We start from the raw sequence: 19,436 nt of genomic DNA, 5'->3' as shown, positions 1-19,436 counted from the left end.
ATAAATGAAAACAATGACTGGCAGCCAATGCTTCTTTAAACACATTCTGATTCAGAAATATGCCAGAGTTACAGAAAACAAGGCAATGATGGAGGCGTCTTAACCATTGTGCCTATGCCTGTTCTTTGAAAATTCCTTCAATTAATCCTATTTCTCTTTGCCCACAAGCTGAGGATTTGAACATCTGCAAATATTGATCCTATGGAGTTAAGAGTCAAGAGTGTTTTATTGTCGTATGTACTGAAATGGAATAATGACATTCTTACTTGCAGCTAAACAACAGGTTTGTAAACACAGTACTCAGCAGGTAATATAATAATATGATCCATTGCTGAGTCCTTGAACACCGCTCAGTATGCCGACTCCAAGCAATCGTGGAGTTGTTGCTCTGCCTCTGCTCTGTGCAGTCCTCACCATTGGGGCCGTGCGCTTCAGTCGCTGCCTACACGCGGGAAGCAGTAACACAGCCAGGTGGTTGGATTTCCCAAAGTGAGGACAAGAGATGGAGTGATGGGCATCTTTAAAGGTGGAATAGCAGTGGTCGAGGATGTTTGATCCACTGGTGCTGCAGGACACATGATGATGGTAGTTTGGGAATGATTTTTCTGTAAGGATTTTTTTAATTCTCCTGGCGGCTTATCAGACAGCATATTCTGGGTCATCATCTGTTGTATTTTTATTTTCCTTGTGCCAGTTGACCATACATCTTCACCGTCTGGTTCCTGGCTCTTCAGCCACTGGAAACTCCTTCACACCCTTCATTATTTTGAGCAGTTGTGTTAAATTTCACACCAATCTTCCCCAGAACAACCCTGTTTTTCTAGTTTCCAACAGAGTGGCATTTATGAGACTTTAGGTAAATCATATGGATATGCTTGGAATGGGGAGATATGGATTATGTGCAGGCAGATAAGGATTGATTGATATCATGTTTGGCACATTTTGGCCCAAAGGGCATGTTCTTGTGCTGTACAGTACAAGAGCAGCCCTTCTGCCCAAAATGTGTACAACTGTACACATGGAAACCAGACTCTCTTCCTAGTACCCCTTTAAAAATTATACTTTTCCTTACAATTATTGTACTCATTCACATATATCTCTTCATCCCTCTCTGATAATCTCATTAACCCATTCCCCATATTGCCAATGGCCACCTGAAGTCTACTCTGCTCTTCCTTACTATTTATTCATTATCTATCCATTACCCCCATACTCTGCCCTGTGCACCCAAGTCCAGGGTTGCTGCATGACCCGCTGAGATACTCCAGCATTTTGTGTCTTTCCAGGTGATTAGTCGGCTGCACACAGTCACCAGACGACCCCAAGCAGAGTGGTGATGACAGGCTATTTTCTTATCAGTCAAGGGAGCAGCAAATGAGTTGATCAATTTGTTGCACATAATTTGCAGGTAAGCAATCGATACAGCAGATTCTCTGGAGAGATTACCACTATTTTCAATGGTGTCATTTTGCTCATAAGTTTTGTTTCCTAGCTTCTGTTTTCTGACTAACTTTAATTGTGTTTGATGTGTGTCTGGGTACATTAACCACCCCACACTTCCTCGTGATCATTGGTAAACGCTGTGCTGTTACTGAAACACCAGCCTCTGAAAGGCTCGAGCTGCAATTTCTTCCTGGTGCTAAAAATGTCCATTTACATCGCGATGAATCCATTCAGTTTGGTGGGGGCACACAGCTCCAAGTGACACGCCATCACCAGTGCTTCAAATGTACCTCTCCTCACCTTCCAGGCAAACCCTGAGTTGCACCAAAGGGAGTGAAGTCTTCAGTGGAAAGGACCTGCAAATACTTTCACATTACAACAGGGACTCCACTTTCACATGTTCTGCAATGACTGAATTTCTTTGGAATGACCGCAGGCTGTGAAAATTGCTAAAGAAATACAAGTTTTCCTTTTATTTCCCCCCCGTTTTGCACGGGGGGGGGGGGGGGGGGGGATAAGGACATTCTTTCAGACCAAAGAGGGCAGTAATGAAGAAACAAGGAACTGCAGCTACCGGTTTATTTAAAAAAAAGACACACAGCGCTGGAGTGAACACAAAGTGCTGCTTCAGAAAGGTCCTGACCCGAAATGTCAGCTCTCCATGTTCTCCAGAGGTGCTGCCTGGCCCACTGAGTTCGAGCAGCACTTTGTGCCTTTTTTGGGGATGTAATGAAGCCCTAGCTCCTCCGTAAGAATGTAACCAGTTCACTGATATCTGTTAAGTCTTCCTGTTTTTAATCTTTTGTCACAATCTGGCCGGATACTTCTTGCTACTGGAATGCAATTACCAAGTCTGTGCAAACCGTGCACACCAACGGCATCATTTCCTGCATTACAACAGCGATTTTACTTTAAATGCACATAATTAGGCTGTGAAGTGCTTCAGGGTGTCCTGACGTTGAGAAACATAATATATAAACGCAAGTCCCTTTTACTCATTGCCTCACCAGTTATGCAATCATAAATTTTAAGTGCACTCCACAAAGCCAAACACAAGGCCTGTTGTTTGTATTTTCTTATGGCAGAGAAGGAAGCAATTCAGCCCATGAAAGTAATGCAAGCTCTCAAAGCAATTCCATCAATCCCACAACCAGGTTTATTTATCTTACATGCTCTTCAACTCCACATTGATTCTCCTGCCACTCACTTGTTCACTTACACAATGGACTATTAAATTACCAACCAGCACGTCAGGATGGGGGAGGAAACTGGAACATCAGAAGAAGAGAGAGGAGGGGGGGGTGGAAATATCACCGCCTGGTCAGGATCGCTCAGATCGTAAGGGTCTGGGCCACTGGGCCACTGTGAAACTCTCCTTGTGCAGCAAGGGCACGAGTGGAGTATAAAACAATGGCCAGCAGTGGTATTCCCAACCACAAAATGTTATTTCCCATGTTATCCGAAGGCAGGTCTGACTGCAGGTGAAAACTTCCTACATATTAAATTGTCAGTGTACAGTGAAGTAATCTTAACACAGAAGTGTGTGATTTGCATGTTGCATGATTAGGAGCTATTATCTACAGGGAGAGGTTGGGATCACTTGGATTGTTTCCCCTGGAACACCAGAGGTTGAGGGAAGACTTGATGGATGGATGTAAATTGATGAGAGGATAGGCCAATGGATACGCAGGGAATGGAGGAATATGGATTATGTGCAGCAGATAAGAGTTGGTCATGACATTGAGGGCGTGCAGCGTAGGTTTACTAGGTTAATTCCCGGAATGGCGGGACTGTCATATGTTGAAAGACTGGAGCGACTAGGTTTGTATACACTGGAATTCAGAAGGATAAGAGGGGATCTTATCGAAACGTATAAGACTATTAAGGGGTTGGACATGTTAGAGGCAGGAAACATGTTCCCAATGTTGGGGGAGTCCAGAACCAGGGGGCACAGTTTAAGAATAAGGGGTAGGCCATTTAGAACAGAGATGAGGAAAAACTTTTTTAGTCAGAGAGTTGTGAATCTGTTGAATTTTCTGCCTCAGAGGGCAGTGGAGGCCAATTCTCTGAATACATTCAAGAGAGAGCTAGATAGAGCTCTTAAGGATAGCGGAGTCAGGGGGTATGGGGAGAAAGCAGTTACGGGGTACTGATTGAGAAATTATCAGCCATGATCACATTGAATGGCGGTGCTGGCTCGAAGGGCTGAATGGCCTCCTCCTGCACCTATTGTCTATTGTCTATTGACATCATGTTCAGCACAGACACTGTTAGCCGAATGATCTGTTCCTGTGCTATACTCTTCTATGTTCTATATCTTTTCCGATGGTGATTTTTAGCTGTGATGTAACCATCCTGCTGCAAAGACTGAATGCTAATTGAGGGCATCCTGTTGAAGCGCACATGCGCCGGCAATCGGCAGGGTTGCTTCAATGGTACTATTGTTTGAATCGTACAAGCACTCCCAGTCCCAGCAAACCAAGAGGTTTCCAGGAGGAAAGAGGAAATGATTCATGGACCTTGCCAAAAGACGGCTGGAACAAAATACAGCACATAATGCAAAGCTGGGTGGCAGTGTAAATTATAGGGAAGATGAAGAAGTTTCAGGTTGAGGAGTGGACAAGAAACGGCAGATGGAATATAATGTGGGAAAATGTAACATCATTCACAAAAAATAGAAAAGTGGGGTATTTTTAAATGGTGAGAGTTGGAATCATGTTGGAGTTCAAAGGCACCTGGGTAGAACAGGCAATTGGGATGGCAAATTGTGTGTTAGTTTTAAATTGAAGGGGGTTTGAGTACAAGTGTAAAGAAGGCTGAAAGTGATTATAATGTGTCGAGAGTGCCCTTGGGAAAATTACTTTAGGTCTGGTCTCCCTACCTAAGGAAGATGTACTGTGATAGAGGGCAGCCACGATCAGCAGATTGATTCCTAGCATGGTTGTTGATAGGGGGTCTAACCAATGTGGAGAGATTAAACAGACTCCGCCTACAGTCTCTTCGGTTTTTAAAGTGAGAAGTGGTCTCGTTGAAAAGTATAACATTCATAGAGAGCTTAACAGGGTAAATGCAAGGACTGATTCCTCGAGATGGAGGACAAGAGTTTCAAAATAAGGGTCAACCATTAAGAGCTTAGTTAAGAAGACATTTCCTCACACAGACGGTGGTATATCCTTGGAATGACTGCCCGAGAGGGCTGTTGATGCTCACTCACTATTTGAGGTCACAGAGCAGTATCTTTTTTTGGATTTCGAGGGATATGGGATTAGTGCAGGAAAATGGCATTGAGGTAAAAGCCTTATGTCTGCTCAGCGGTTCAATCAGGAGCTGAATGGCCTATTCCTGCTCTACTTCTCACATTCCTACATTCTCACAAACTTATTGGAATACCTGCCCCATCACGCTTCAAATGCAGAAGTTGCTTCCATGAAATCACCGAATGCCTCAAGCTTCATTGATGGAAGCAAACATAGACCATTTACGAACAGGGGAAGAATCCCACAGCATCTCAATCTACTCATCTGAGCACACCTGCCTCACCCTGTGGCAGAATCTATTGATCCAACACTAGCCTCTGCTGAGAGTTGGAGACACAAGGAACTGCAGATGCTGACACCTTGTGTAAAACACGGTGCTAGAGTAACTCAGCAGATCAGGCAGCATTTGTGGAAGAAATAGATAGGGAACGTTTCGGGTTGGGACCTTCCTTCAGGCTTGATCCATCCACTGATTTTTTTTGATTTTTTTTGTCCATCCACTGATGCCATCCTGACTTGCTGAGTTACTCCAGCACTTTGTGTTTTATACTGGTTTCTTCAGCCCCCTTGTAGTTGAAGCAAGTCATTCAAGCCCTCAAGGGACTGTTTAACAAACATTTAAATTGTACATAACCCTAGACTTCCTAAGAACACAAAAGAATGCGACATCCTGTACCATTGTAAAATTAAAATAGCTAATAGCTGTAAAAAGAACCAACAATAAGCTTCTAATCACCAAGCAGTTAATGTCCACATTGTTAATCTGAGTAGTCTCATCAACGAATGCAGAACTACAATTCTTTCACTCATTTACATTCAGTTATTGTTGGCCATTAATGAATTTAGAAATTCTATTATAGCAGAATTGATAAGGGGCTTAATGATAGGAAATCCTTGCCGAGATGTTACCATGTGAAGCCTATTTGTGTATTGGTCCCAGGAGTTCATGAAATGGTGCCCATTTCCTTTTATTTAGATTTACTATTCGCAACTGATTTATGTTTGACAGCTGACATTTTAACCTCAGGTTATTTTCAATAATAATACTTGCGGAGATTGTTGCAAAAGATAGTTAATAGAAGTTACATAAAGGCACAATGACATAGCAGGTAGAGCCGCTGCCTCACAATGCCAGAGACCCGGGTTCCATCCTGACCTCAGGTGCTGTCTGTGTGGAGTTTGTACATTCTCCCTGAGACCGAGATCGTTTCCTCTGGGTGCTCCGGTTTCTTCCCACATCCCAAAGGCGTGCAGGTTTGTAGGTTAATTGGCCTCTGTAAAAGTGCCCTTGGTATGTAGGAAGTGGATGTGAAAGCGGGATAACATGGAACTCGTGAAAACAGGTGAAAGACGGTCGGTGCGGACTGGGTGAGCTGAAGGGCCTGTTTCGATACTGAATCTCTGAAACTGAAACATAAGGGTCTCCCAAAGCTGTTGAATCACACAGGCACTACAACAACAACCTTGGCTGGCATCTTCAACATTGTAAAACATCGAAATGTCAGATGAGCTTAATCAAAACAAACGGCGAAACCAAACCACGTAAGGATGTCACTGGGCTGATGACCAACAATTGGATCAGGTAAGTCTTAGAGAGTGTCACAAGAAGGGAATGCATATAGTGAGATCTCCATCTTTGCCTTATCTAAATGTTCCATTCACCGAGGTGTGATGTAAACAAGCTGAGTACAGAACAAAGTACAGCAAAAAACAATATATTGCTAAACCTGTTCCCTTTCCTCAGTCTTCTAAAGAAGTATGTAGTTTGGTGTGGATATACCATGCACCTGGTAGAAATCTCATCTCTGGACCGGAAGGCATTTGGGTTGTGTACCAGGGTTTCAGTGTTTAATGTAGAATAAATGAATACCCAGAGATGGAGATGGCAGCATTCTTAGTAAAGGTTTGACCCAGATTAAGTCACAGTCTTGTCTTATGTTCCAGGTAAGCATTAAAAATCAATGATGTTGCTCATGAGGGTTAATTTGATACTGTCAATCAAGAGGAACTGGGGAGATTCCTTCTCAATTGTGTTTATCCTCAGAAATTCCTCTTCATTCTACATCTGCTACAAACTACAAATCTACACAAACCATCAAGACAGAACCAATTCCAGCAAGGCTGTATCACCGCTCCAATACTCCAGCCTGCTTCAAGAGCTAACCTGTTGGAGTATAATAGTTTGCAGACTGACTGGGAAACTGATCAACTTACATCACCTCCACTCCTCCTATTTCCTAATGACACTGAAGGAGGCCATTTGGACTATTGAGCCTTTTTACTGGCCCTCAGAGCATTCCCATCAGTCCCATTCACCTACTTATTTCCTTGTAGTATTTGGGCCCGTAATCCCTCCAATTCTCCCACCAGCCACTTACACTATGGATTATTAATTACAATAAATTCACCTTACACACAGCACATTTTGGGGATGTGGGAGGAATCCAGAGAATACAGGGAAATTTATCCAGTCACAGGGAGAACATGCAAACCTTCCCCCTCCAGCCCCCCCCCCCCACCCTCCCTCCGTAATAGCCAGACAACATTGGAGGTCAGAATTGGATCTGGGTTGCTGGAGCTGTGTGATACAAAGATACAGCAGGCCCTTCGGCCCACTTAACTCCACGCCGACCATCGATCACCTGTCCTCTAGTTGTATGTTATCCCACTGTTGCATCCCACACTCTAGGGGCAATTTACAGAATCCAATTAACCTTCCATCCTGCACGTCTTTGGAATGTGAGAGGAAACCAGAGCACCCGGAGAAAACTGGGTCACAGGGAGAATGTGCAGCAGCAATCCCGAACTAAGATCACAAGGATTCTCCATCCTTCGCAGAGCTGTATTATGCAGAAGAGCGCACATTCAGCTGCACTCACGCTGCCTCTGCAAAATCCTCCAAAGGCACTGATGGCAAAGCAAATCAACGTCAGTACCCTGAACCAGGCTGATATCCTCAGCATCAATTACATTCCAACGTACATTCTAATTACATTCAACCAGTCTCAGTGGCTGAAACACATTGTTCATGTGTCCAACACCTGACTCCTGATCAGGCTGTCTCCTTGAGGGACAGTGGAGATAATTTGAAGATGTGTTCAAAACCTCCTTGAAAAAATGTAACATGGTTACAGGCTCTTGGGAATCCCTAGCCCATAATCATTAAAAATGGAGAAGGTGCTTTGAAGGTGGGACTGAGAACATTTATCAGGAGCACATGGAAGACATGCAAAAACAATAGAAAGCAAATATCATCTGCAAGATCTTCTATATCGGACTGCCAATGCCTTCTGGTAATCTTGGCAAATGGCACTTGCCTAATTTATCCATCAGGTCCAGGGATAATATTACTCTACAATGGCATCGTATTTTGTTGACAAGTAAAATCACACAAAGTCCTTCAGATGTTTTGATATGGAAGCTTCCAGAAAAATTCTGACATTGGCCATTTATTTATTTGTAATGACTTGAAACATCAATCTGTTACTCTTGGCACAGCTAACTGACTGGCTGTTAAGCTTGGCCATGCTGTCGTTGTTTTCAGATTTCCATGATTTGCAATATTTTGGTTTATTTGCTAATGCATCATATCTACACCAGTCATGGTGTAACAGTTTAATTATCAGATCAATAATCCAGAGGCCTGGAATAACAAATCTCACCACAGCAGCTGAGAATTTAAATTCAATGAATAATTTGGAATTTGGAAAAAAAACACAAGTAGTTATTAACAATTCTGATCATAAAAAAACACTTGATTGCCAAAACAAAACTTGCCTGAGTTCACTCAAGGCCTGTGGACGAGGAAATTTGCCATCCTCATCTGGTCTGGCCTATGGGTGTCTATGGCACCACCTCGTTGGCATTGGTTTATTATTATTGGTTTATACATCCAAAGACGTACAGGTATGTAGGTTAATTGGCTGGGTAAATGTAAAAAATTGTCCCTAGTGGGTGTAGGATAGTGTTAATGTACGGGGATCGCTGGGCGGCACGGACTTGGAGGGCCGAAAAGGCCTGTTTCCGGCTGTATATATATGATATGATATGATATGATTATCATCACGTGTATGTGAAAAGCTTGTGTTTGCTATTAACTAATTAATTCAAATCATAAAAAGCATGAATAGATATAATTTGTATACCTTGGGTATGTAAGCAAAGAATGTCACTATTCCTTGCCACATGTGACAATAAAGTATTCCACCCATCCATCCATCCAATTTAGGGTGGCACAATGGCACAGCGGTAGAGTTGCTACCTTACAGCTCTTTCAGTGCCAGAGACCAAGGTTCGACCTCGACTACGGGTGCTGTCTCTATGGAGTTTGTACGTTCTCCCGGTGACCGCGTGGGTTTTCTCCGGGATCTTCGGTTTCCTCCCTCACTCCAAAGATGTACAGGTTTGTAGGTAAATTCGCTTGGTATAAATGTAAATGATCTCTAGTGTGTGTAGGGTAGTGTTAATGGGGGGGGGGGGGGTCACTGGTTGGCGCAGACTCGGTGGGCCTAAGGTTCTATTTCCACGCTGTATCTCTAATTGAAATGAAACTAAACAAACCATACACAAATACAATAGGTGAAGCTAAGAAAAAAATACCTGAGTGCAGAATATAGTTCTGCAGTATTGTAGGAATACAGTTTCAGGAAAAAAAATCTAACGTGCTCAATAAGATAGGTTGGAAGATTGGGTCTACACCCTATCTTATGGAAGGACCAATCAGTAGTCTGATAACAGTGGAAGAAGCTGTTCCTGAGTCTCGTGATACGTGCTTTCAAGTGGGGAAAAGAGGGAATGACTGGGGTGAAAAAGGTCCTTGATTATGTTGGCTATTTTCCCGAGGCAACGTGAAGTGAAGAGAAGTTAATGGCCGAACAAGCCTCCTGGTTACCTCATCAACCTTCACACCCAGATCCTGAAAAAATGCTGAAATAAATAAATTAACTTCAAATCTCTGCCTCATGTTTAAATTTCCTGCCACTCAAAGAAGCAATAGGTTCAGTGGAAACCTACATGACATGGTCTTTTTTTCTCCAACATTATAGGTGATTGCCATTAGCTGCAGTATTTCCCTCTAATTTCCCACTTTCTTTCCTTCTATTTAGATCTAAAACACATCAATCTTGCAAAATGAACTACAGATCTATCCATTGATTTAAAAAAACAATGCATTTGGCGCTGCCGTCGCAGCTGCGGCTTGCCTGCAGTCCGTCTGTCTTTTGTGTTTTTTGTTGTTTTTGTCTCAATTATAGTGTTAATATGATGTAGTGTTGTATGTTATGTTTTTGGGGGGGGGGGGGGGGGGGATGGGAGGTGGGAGGGAACGGGAACTGTAACTGTAACATTCTCTCTCCAGAACGGAGACGCGACCTTTGTTCTGTATCGTGTCTCCGTTCCCGTTGCGGCCTACCACCGGCCATGCACCTGGGACCACCTGGGTCTCTGGTTCGCAGAGCCCGCGGTCCGGACTCACCACCTGCGGCGCTGGCTGCCTGCGAATGCTGCGGGAACGGCTGCGACTCGTCTCCGGAGGCTCCGGCGCGGGCCGCGTGGACGTCGGAAGCCCGCAGGCCCCTGGATGGGGGCCGACATCGGGAGCTCCGGCAGCGGCAGAGGCAATGTGTCCGCCCGCCCCGAATCGCGGGGCTTGGGTCGGCCCGCCACGGACCTTTCACCATCCGGCGCGGCCTGAAATAGGCCGCGGGATTTTTTTTCACCGCCCAGCGGGGGCTTCAATATCGGGAGCCCCGACCGCCCCGACGTGGCAACTCCAACAGCCTGACCGCGGGACAAGACGGCAGGGAAGAGAAAAAGACATTCTGGCCTTCCATCACAGTGAGGAGGGACTGGAGGAGACTCACTGTGATGGATGTTTCTTTTTGTTTGGTGTTAGTTGTGATTGTATGTGTTATTGCATTTTTATTGATTAATCTTATTGGTCTTATTGTTCAACTGCGGGTAATGTTTCATTTTACTACACATTTATGTGTATGTAACAAATAAACGACTATTGACTATTGATTGATTTTTCCTCCGTAACATTTGGTGGAAAGATGGGCCCTGACTAAGACGGCAATGGTGCCAAGGTAGATTATAGCCCAAGAGAAACATACTAATAGGGAGTATATTTTACTAATTGGAAATAAACTACAATCTTCAGTGAGAATGTATTAGACTGAGTAAGTTTGTTACCAAATTCCCTTTCCAGCTATTCCAGAACGATTTAGTTTAGTTTAGTTTAGTTTAGTTTAGAGATCTAGTGTGGAAACATGCCCTTTAGCCCACCGAGTCTGTGCCAACCAGCGATTCCAGCACAATACCCCACACACACTGGGGACATTTGACAATCTTTACCAAAGCCAATTAACCTACAAACCTGTGCATCTTAGGAGTGTGGGAGGTAACCGGAGCACCCGGGGAAAACCCATGCGGTCACGGGGAGAAGATACAAACTCCGTACAGACAACACCCACAGTCAGGATCGAATCCAGGTCTCTGGCACCTTAATAGGAACCTACGCTGCAACATTGAATGACCTGCCAGAGGAGGTAGGTGAGGCAGGTACTATAACAACATTTACAAGACACCTGGAGAGGTACGTTGATAGGAAAGGTTTAGAGGGATATGGATATGGACCAAAAGCAGAGAGGTGAGATTGGTGTAGATGGGGCATCTTGATCAGCATGGGCAAGTTGGGCCGAGGGGCCTGTTGTCATGCTGTATAGCTATGTTTAAAACAACTTTTGTTTCTCCCCTAGGCATCATAATTAATGGCCTCTCCTTTTATATGGAATATTTGAAATAGAGGGATAAAAGTTGGTGAGGCAGAAAAGGATCCACTGTGTTATCGGAGTTAAGTGATTATTTTACTCTGTTTTGAAGGCATCCAACATGGTGTTAATTAAAGGTAAGGAAGTGGAAGGGTTGCAACATTGCAGCACGCCAGTGTTCAGAGCAGTAAACTGCTTTGCTATTGTACTTCAGTTGTATCCTGGGCCCCTTCCTGTTTCTAAGGATGTAGTGAATGCATGTGACCTTGCTGTTTAAAATGATCATGATCTTTACTGAATTGCTGTCACAACAGAGATAAATTCTCCTTATAACTCTTTATTACATAAAACAAAATGAGACTCTATTTTCCCTCACTAACTTTATAATAGCCTCAAAGCAATTAATGTTTACATTAATTTAACAAAAGGAGGGAATGTGAATTAGAGTCATAGAATTGTGGAGTTGGACAACACAGAAACAGGCCTTCGACCCAACTCATCCAAGCCACCCTCATTATCTATCTATGTTTCATATAACCACCAACTTCGGTGTAAAAAACATGCCCTCTGACCTCCTTTAAAAATTCCCTTCTCATCGTAAACCTATCCCCTCTAATTTCAGACTCTTTCCCCATCACCCCCCCCCCCCCCCCCCCCCCCCACTGGCTGTGCCCCTCATAATTTAATAAACCTCAATAAGCCCCAGCTCTCAGCATTGGGCCTTGCAGTGAGAACAAAGCCTGGCCACCAGTTATATCTTGGAGTGTTCTGTACTGTCTCAGTATCATAAAGTCCACAGGATCAACATTTATCAATGTTTCACAGATGTGACCATGTCTTTCCATGTCAATTTAGCAATCATTTTTCTTTCTCCAAATGACAGTTTTTAATTAATTCTTATCTTGACAACTTTAATCAGCACCCTATCACAGTTATTTACCATGTTCTCCCCACCTTCCCACTCCCTGCAGTTTAAGACTTTCTTGTTATCTCACTTTGCCATCTTTGATGAAAAGTCCTTGAACCTGAAATGTAGATTCCGTTTCACTCCCCACGGATGCTGCTGAACCTGTTGAGCGCTTTAGTGTTTTTCTCTTTTAGTTTTGGATCACCTGCATCTGTAGTTTTTGTTTGTTCCAATATGAACTGTACTACTTGCCCTATTTTTGTATTCACAATAAGTTTATTCACTTAAGGTAGGAAAATAACTGCAGATGCTGGTACAAATCGAAGGTATCACAAAATGCTGGAGTAACTCAGCGGGTCAGGCAGCATCTCTGGAGAGAAGGAATGGGTGACGCTTCGGGTCGAGACCCTTCTTCAGACTGATGTGAAGATCTGAAGAAGGGTTTCGACCCGAAACGTCATCCATTCCTCTCCAGAGATGCTGCCTGACCCGCTGAGTTCTCCAGCATTTTGTGATACCTTCACTTAAGGTGGTGTGTCTCAGCTGCAAATATTTAGCATTAAAAGCTTGGTGCCCCATACCTTCAGGACACATTCTCATCATAAGTACCCTCTGTTTAAGAACTAAGGTATTTTTTTTAAACATTCATGTGATAGAACAATTGTTTGATTGCAATGATTAAATTCCTAAAATTCCGGAAATAAACACTTTTGTGCATTTTCCACTGTCGAGTCAAATTCTAAGTAACTCATGTCACATAAAATGTGCATGAAGTACAATTCATGACAAATTATTTTTTAATCATCGGCAATTTTGTGTACATTTGCTCCGTTTATCATGCTGTGTTTTTTAATTCCTTTGCTGTCTGTATGACAAACTTTGGGCAGACAATGCAGAACAATATCAAATCAAACGTCAAAACTACTCAGAGGAAGAAAAATGATTGTAAAAACTAAGAGAAAATATTGCCGGTGCAGAATTTTAGGAAACAACAGAAGAAAGAGAAACAGTAACCTTGAAATTCCATCACACACTACTGCCCTTTTTCCAACACTACATGTATAAAAATCTATTTATTTTCTGGAGTGGAAGATGGCTATAATGTTACTGGATCAAACTGCATCTCCGGCTAAGTCAACCAAACACCTGCAGCCGTGAATTGTATTTGCTTCAGTGACTTATTTTCCACAATAGTGGAACTCGTGATGATTCCCAATGCAAGAAATTTGGTCCAAATTCTGCCTTTCTTTGACCATTGCAATTGCTGCAGCAGCACCATTTTTTTTTAAAGGCTCACTGAGCAAGTCCCACCTGGCACTAAGTACCCGACTTAAGCAGGTTCTCTTTAGTGTTGTACTTACTAACCCCCCCCTTCCCGCCCCTACACACATCACAATCCTCATTAGACCATTGGCACCCATTAACCTCAGTAGGCCTCGACCTCTCAACCTGCTGGACAACCACACACACTGACTCAGGACTTTCCATAACCGAGGAAACCGAGTCAGTTCAATGGTCGGTTGAAATATCATTGATCAAGCCAATGGGTCTTCTCTCCAAATCCTCTGAGATCTTTTACCTACCCCGCACTTCATAAGTTCACAAGTTATAGGAGTAGAATGAAGCCATTCAGCCCATCAAGTCTACTCCGCTATTCAATCATGGCTCTGCCTCCTAATCCCATTTTCCTGTCTTCTCCCCATAACCCTTGACACCCGTTCTAACCAAGAATTTGTCTATCTCTGCCTTAACTGACTTGGTCTCCACAGCCCTCTGTGTCAATGAGTTCCACAGATTAACTACCCTTTGACTAAAGAAGTTCCTCCTCACCGCATTTCTAAAAGAGCGCCATTTAATTCTGAGGCTATGACTTTTGGTTCCAGATTCTCCCACCAGTGGAAACATTCTTTCCACATCCACTATCTATGCCTTTCATTATTCTGTAAGTTTCAATGAAGTCCCCCTCAACTTTCTAAACTCCAGCGAGTAGAGGCCCAGTGCTGTCAAGCGCTCATCATATGCTAACCCATGCATTCCTGGAATCATTCTTGTAAACCTTCTCTGGACCCTTTCCAGAGCCAGCACATCTTTCCTCAGATATGGGGCCCAAATTTACTCACAATACTTCAAATGCGGCCTGTCCAGTGCCTTATAGCGTCTCAGCATTACATCTCTGTTTGTGTATTCTGGTCCTCTTGATATAAATGCCAACACTGAATTTGCCTTCCTTACTACTGATTCAGCTTGCAAATTAACTTTTTGGGAGTCCTGCACCAGCACTCCCAAGTTCCTTTGCACCTCTGATTTCTGGATTCTCTCTCCATTTAGAAAAAAATCTATGCTTTTATTCTTATTACCAAAATGCATGACTCTGCACTTTGCTACACTGAATATCACCTGCCACTTCTCTGCCCACTCTCCTAACCTGTCCAAGTCCTTCTGCAGAGTCCTTGCTTCCTCTGGCCCCAGGCACTGCCTGCCCCTCCACCTATCTTAGCAACATCTGCAAACTTGGCAACAAAGTCTTCAATCCCCTTATCCAAATCATTAATATACAACGTGATGAGAAGAATATGTAACATTATAGTTTGAGGAAATAAAGTCTGTTTTGGCAAAAGGGATATGGCCATTAAATATTTTCATTAAAATGAGATGCAACAAAAGGACTATTGATAAAATGAAGGCATGGTATATTAAAATTAATTTGAAAAAAATTATGAAAATTAAAAAGAGAGGAGTGAACATTGGATTTCTTGCACAACCCGCAGGCATTGCCACTTTCATTTCACTGCACATCGAGTATGTGTATGTGACAAATAAATTTGACTTGACTTGACTTGACTTGACATTTTGGAGCTTAGTTGACCACAAAAGCTACCTTCAGCAAGACATAGACATTAGTAGATTAGATAGCTGGATACTAAGTAAAATTTAACATTGAGTTTGAATGAGATGCCATACACATTAAATAGTTAAACTGTAAAAGCAGCAGACTGGGAGAGCAACCAGTAAAACTACATTTGAAAATAGAAGCATGCAGGAGTCTTGGTTTTATAAACAGGAGCATAAAGTGGAAAAGCAAGGAAGTAATGATGCACCTACACAAAACAAAAACTGGTTCGGCTGCTTTGTGTCTGGTTTTAGACGTCTTACTTTCAGATAAATTGTAGTTGATGAGAAAGTTAAAAGTCTAGCGTTTAGTAAAAGAGAGAGAAAAACTGGAAGTCTTGCAAATGAGGAGTTTATCTGATAAAGGTGTCGTTTTTGCCTGTCGATTAGGAAACATTATTCCTACATATTGACAGAAAATGTGGATTTGAAATCAACTCAAAAATGACAAAGAAAAGCAAGAAGGTTTATGTTTAAGATGTGGAAAACAGAAGTAAAAACCATGGGGCAGGAGACTGGGCTCAATGTCAAGTTGCCCAATGGATGATCTGCCCAGCATTCATTGAGAGGAGCCTTTGTACTGCATGAAAGTCTGCTCCCCTTCAATAGTATTTGCCATCGCAGTTATTTTCCTGTCATATTGATTCTCAAAAGATTCCTTTGGGGGTAGGATGAGAATGGTTTACCACTAAAATCACCGTAGAAGCAGCTCCAACAAGAATAGGTAAACCGGGGAGAAAAATAATCCAAAAAAAGCCTGAACTTTGAAAGGTAAACAAGAATTAAATGCATCGACCACAGGGGATGCGGGGCGAGCGAGCCAAGTGGGTTTGCGCTATAACAAGAGGCTGGATTTAATTTAATTTTTTCCCTACAGTATTGGAGACTGAGGAGTAGAGGTATATAAAATCGTGAGCAGATAATGTGAACAGCCACAGTCTCTTCTCCAGTTTAAGGGAGTCAAAAACCAAAGGGTACAGGTATAAAGTGAGAGGGAAAAGATTTAAAAGGGACTCGAGGGGGCAAGTTTTTCTCATTTGCATGCAACACGCTGCCAGAGAAAGTGGTCGAGGCAGGTACAATTATGGCATTTAAAAGACACTCAGCCAAGTAAATGACTAAGACAGGTTTAGAGAGGTAGGTAAGTGGGACTAGATTTAAACTCAGTCGGCATGGATAAGTTAGGCCGCAAGGCCTACTTCCCTGCTGTATAGCCCTATAACTGTGTCTGTCCTCTGAGTGATTTCTTTAAAATGAACCATTATCACCAAACTCCATGTAAGTTAAGAAAACCTGTACAATTCGTTTTGCCGTGCCCAGTTCTCTGTCAAATAGCAGTCACAGTGAGGGAGTGGTGCTGTCATAATGGAAATATTTTATTCAACACAAAAGATTATTGAGTGCTTCATTCCTTTTGTTTTGCTTTGATATATTTTGAAAATCAGGCCTTCTATTGGCTTTCCTTTTATTTTGCCTATCGTCTAAAGTAAACATTTGGAGCATTATATTCAACAATGATTATTACAAACACACAACCTCAGCCCATTCTCTGCACTGTAATGGAACCAAAAAGTTTCCCTTAGTTCAAGCATTTCCAAGCATAAAATTATAGATATGTGTTTCCTAAAAGGGGAGTCAGTAACCAAATGGAAGAGGGATTCTGATGGTTGAAGGAAACATGAGGTAGAAACATAGAAACATAGAAAGTAGGTGCAGGAGTAGGCGATTTGGCCCTTCGAGCCAGCACCACCATTCTATATGATCATGGCTGATCATCCAAAATCAGTACCCCGTTCCTACTTTTTCCCCAAATCCCTTGATTCCATTAGCCCTAAGAGCTAAATCTAGCTCTCTCTTGAAAACATCCAGAGTTAAAGGACTTGGAGTTCAATGAAAGGAGGTGGTGATGATTCAGAGCACTAATTACAGAGCCGATTGCGGAAAATAAATCACTGCCAAATGGGAAGACAAAGTGGTTGTGATCCCAGAACAAGAGAACATAGAAATCGAGGAAGCTGCACATGGAGGAGGATGCAAAGTGAAAGAGGGATCTGGCTGTGAGTGGATTGAAATGGGAGATGAGAATTTTGCATTGGAGACCATACCCCAATTCAGTCAGCAAAGCCAGAAGAGATAATTGAAGAGAATTATAATTTGAGGGGCTAATGATTTGAATGAACTGGTTTATGAAGTGTAGGGGCTGGTGTAATGGTGGGAGACCATAGTAGTGTTCTCATAGTCAATTCTAGAAATGACAAGGGTGGGAATGAAAAGTTCAACAACAGAAAGAAATTAAAGGGTTGCAGGAAATGAGGAAACAGCAGAAGCTGTCAAAGTTTAAAGGAAACTTCATTTATAGTTACAAAATGAGTTTTATAAGAAAATAACTGCAGATGCTGGTACAAATCGATTTATTCACAAAATGCTGGAGTAACTCAGCAGGTCAGGCAGCATCTCGGGAGAGAAGGAATGGGAGACGTTTCGGGTTTGTTTAATGAGTTTGTTTAACATCCAGGATCAACTGTCAGAGAATTACATGGGGGAAAAACAAAGCAGACGGGTGCTTTCACTCAGAAAACTCTAATGACAGTTAAAGGAGGCGTTGCTTTTTTGTGGGAATTAAAATTTGATGATGATAAACACTTAGCCATTTTTCCCCTGTGAAGCAAGTTGAAACTTTCCCCAGAGCAGTCAGGAGGTGAACTGCAGACAACATTAGGGAAGTGGAGAAATCTTGGTTAAAGTCCAAATGCAGTTTAATTATAAAAATAATCTGCAGCATCTGCTCCACTTAATTTCATTAGTCACAGGAAAACACCTTGCTGCAGGGAAAAGGACAATGGTAGAACTTGATTCCCCCATCAAATGGTGGACATCTTCCTGCTCTATTAATATGGATCTACCCAACTGGAAGTAAGTCTACAGTAAGTGTGCGGCACAGATATGCTTTCCTAACACGTTATTCACCTTGAATGTTTGATCATTGAAAGATATTGCAGCTGAAAGATTTTGCTGCTAGTCTCTCCAGAGGAACTGAATGACTAAATGGGAGACACTGAAATATCACCTGCAAAATATCATCGCCCCTCAGGTTGACTGCAGCAGTGGTGGGGTAGAAATGATTTCTGCATGTCAAGCAAATGACTTGCCTGTTAATATCAAGAAAATTATCATTAGGGCTTAAAGTAAATGTTCCTAAGCTAATATGGAACTACGGCTTAAAAATGCAATTATCATTCAATGCAAAAATGCAATTATCATTGTAACTGCACCTGCCAGGGGTGGTGGCAGAAGCAGGTGCAGTTGCAAGGTTTAAAAAACATTGGGACAGGTGCATGGATTGGAAAGCTTTAGAGGCATATGGGCCAAAAGCAAGCAAATGGGATTAGTTTAGTTGGGCATCTTGGTCAGCATGGACGAGATGTGTCGCAGTGCCATATAACTCAATGAATCCATGAAACCTGGGGCATTTGGACAGAGGCAAAGCCATCTACTTTGTTACATAATAATGTTGAATGTGATTTTGAATATGATGTGTGTTTTATTTCCAAATGATGTTTGTTTATTATTAAATATAATCCATTAAAGACTTGATTGTGCACTTTATTCTCTCCTAATCAAGTATTTGTTCTTCTCCAAATTTATGAGCCCATTAGTTAGGAAGTCCATGTCCTGGGAAACCAAATAAAACTGTAGTTGCTGTAATCTGAAACAAAAACAGAAATGCTAGAGGAACTCAGCCCGTCAAGCCACGTCTATGGAAATAGAAACCAGTCAATGTTTCTGACTAGTGACCCTAGAAGCTGTTCTTGATCCTGGAGGTAACAGCTTTCAGGCTTCTTTTCAATGGCAGCAGTGAAAAGTGAATGTGGCCAAGGTGGTGTAGGACTTTGACTTTGAAGAGGCTTGTGAAAATGCAGGGAATGAAGGGATATGGATCAATTGCAGGCAGAAGGGATTAGTTTAAGTTTGCACCTTATTTGGCCCAGTCCTCATGGGTCGAATGTCTTGTGCCGCTCTGTACTAAGTTGTACATAAGACGTTAGCAAGAAGTGATTAGGTTGACGGATGAAGCTGTTGTCACATCATCAGGTACACAGAAGCTTGATGCCAATATATTGTCGTCAGGTCACTCTGCAAGCAAATTAAATGCGGGTGGGATAATTTGTA

The sequence above is a fragment of the Rhinoraja longicauda genome, chromosome 23, assembly GCF_053455715.1.
Source record: "Rhinoraja longicauda isolate Sanriku21f chromosome 23, sRhiLon1.1, whole genome shotgun sequence".
Lineage (NCBI taxonomy): Eukaryota > Metazoa > Chordata > Chondrichthyes > Rajiformes > Arhynchobatidae > Rhinoraja > Rhinoraja longicauda.
The sequence above is the reverse complement of the archived record's forward strand: the minus strand, read 5'-3'. Positions refer to the sequence as shown.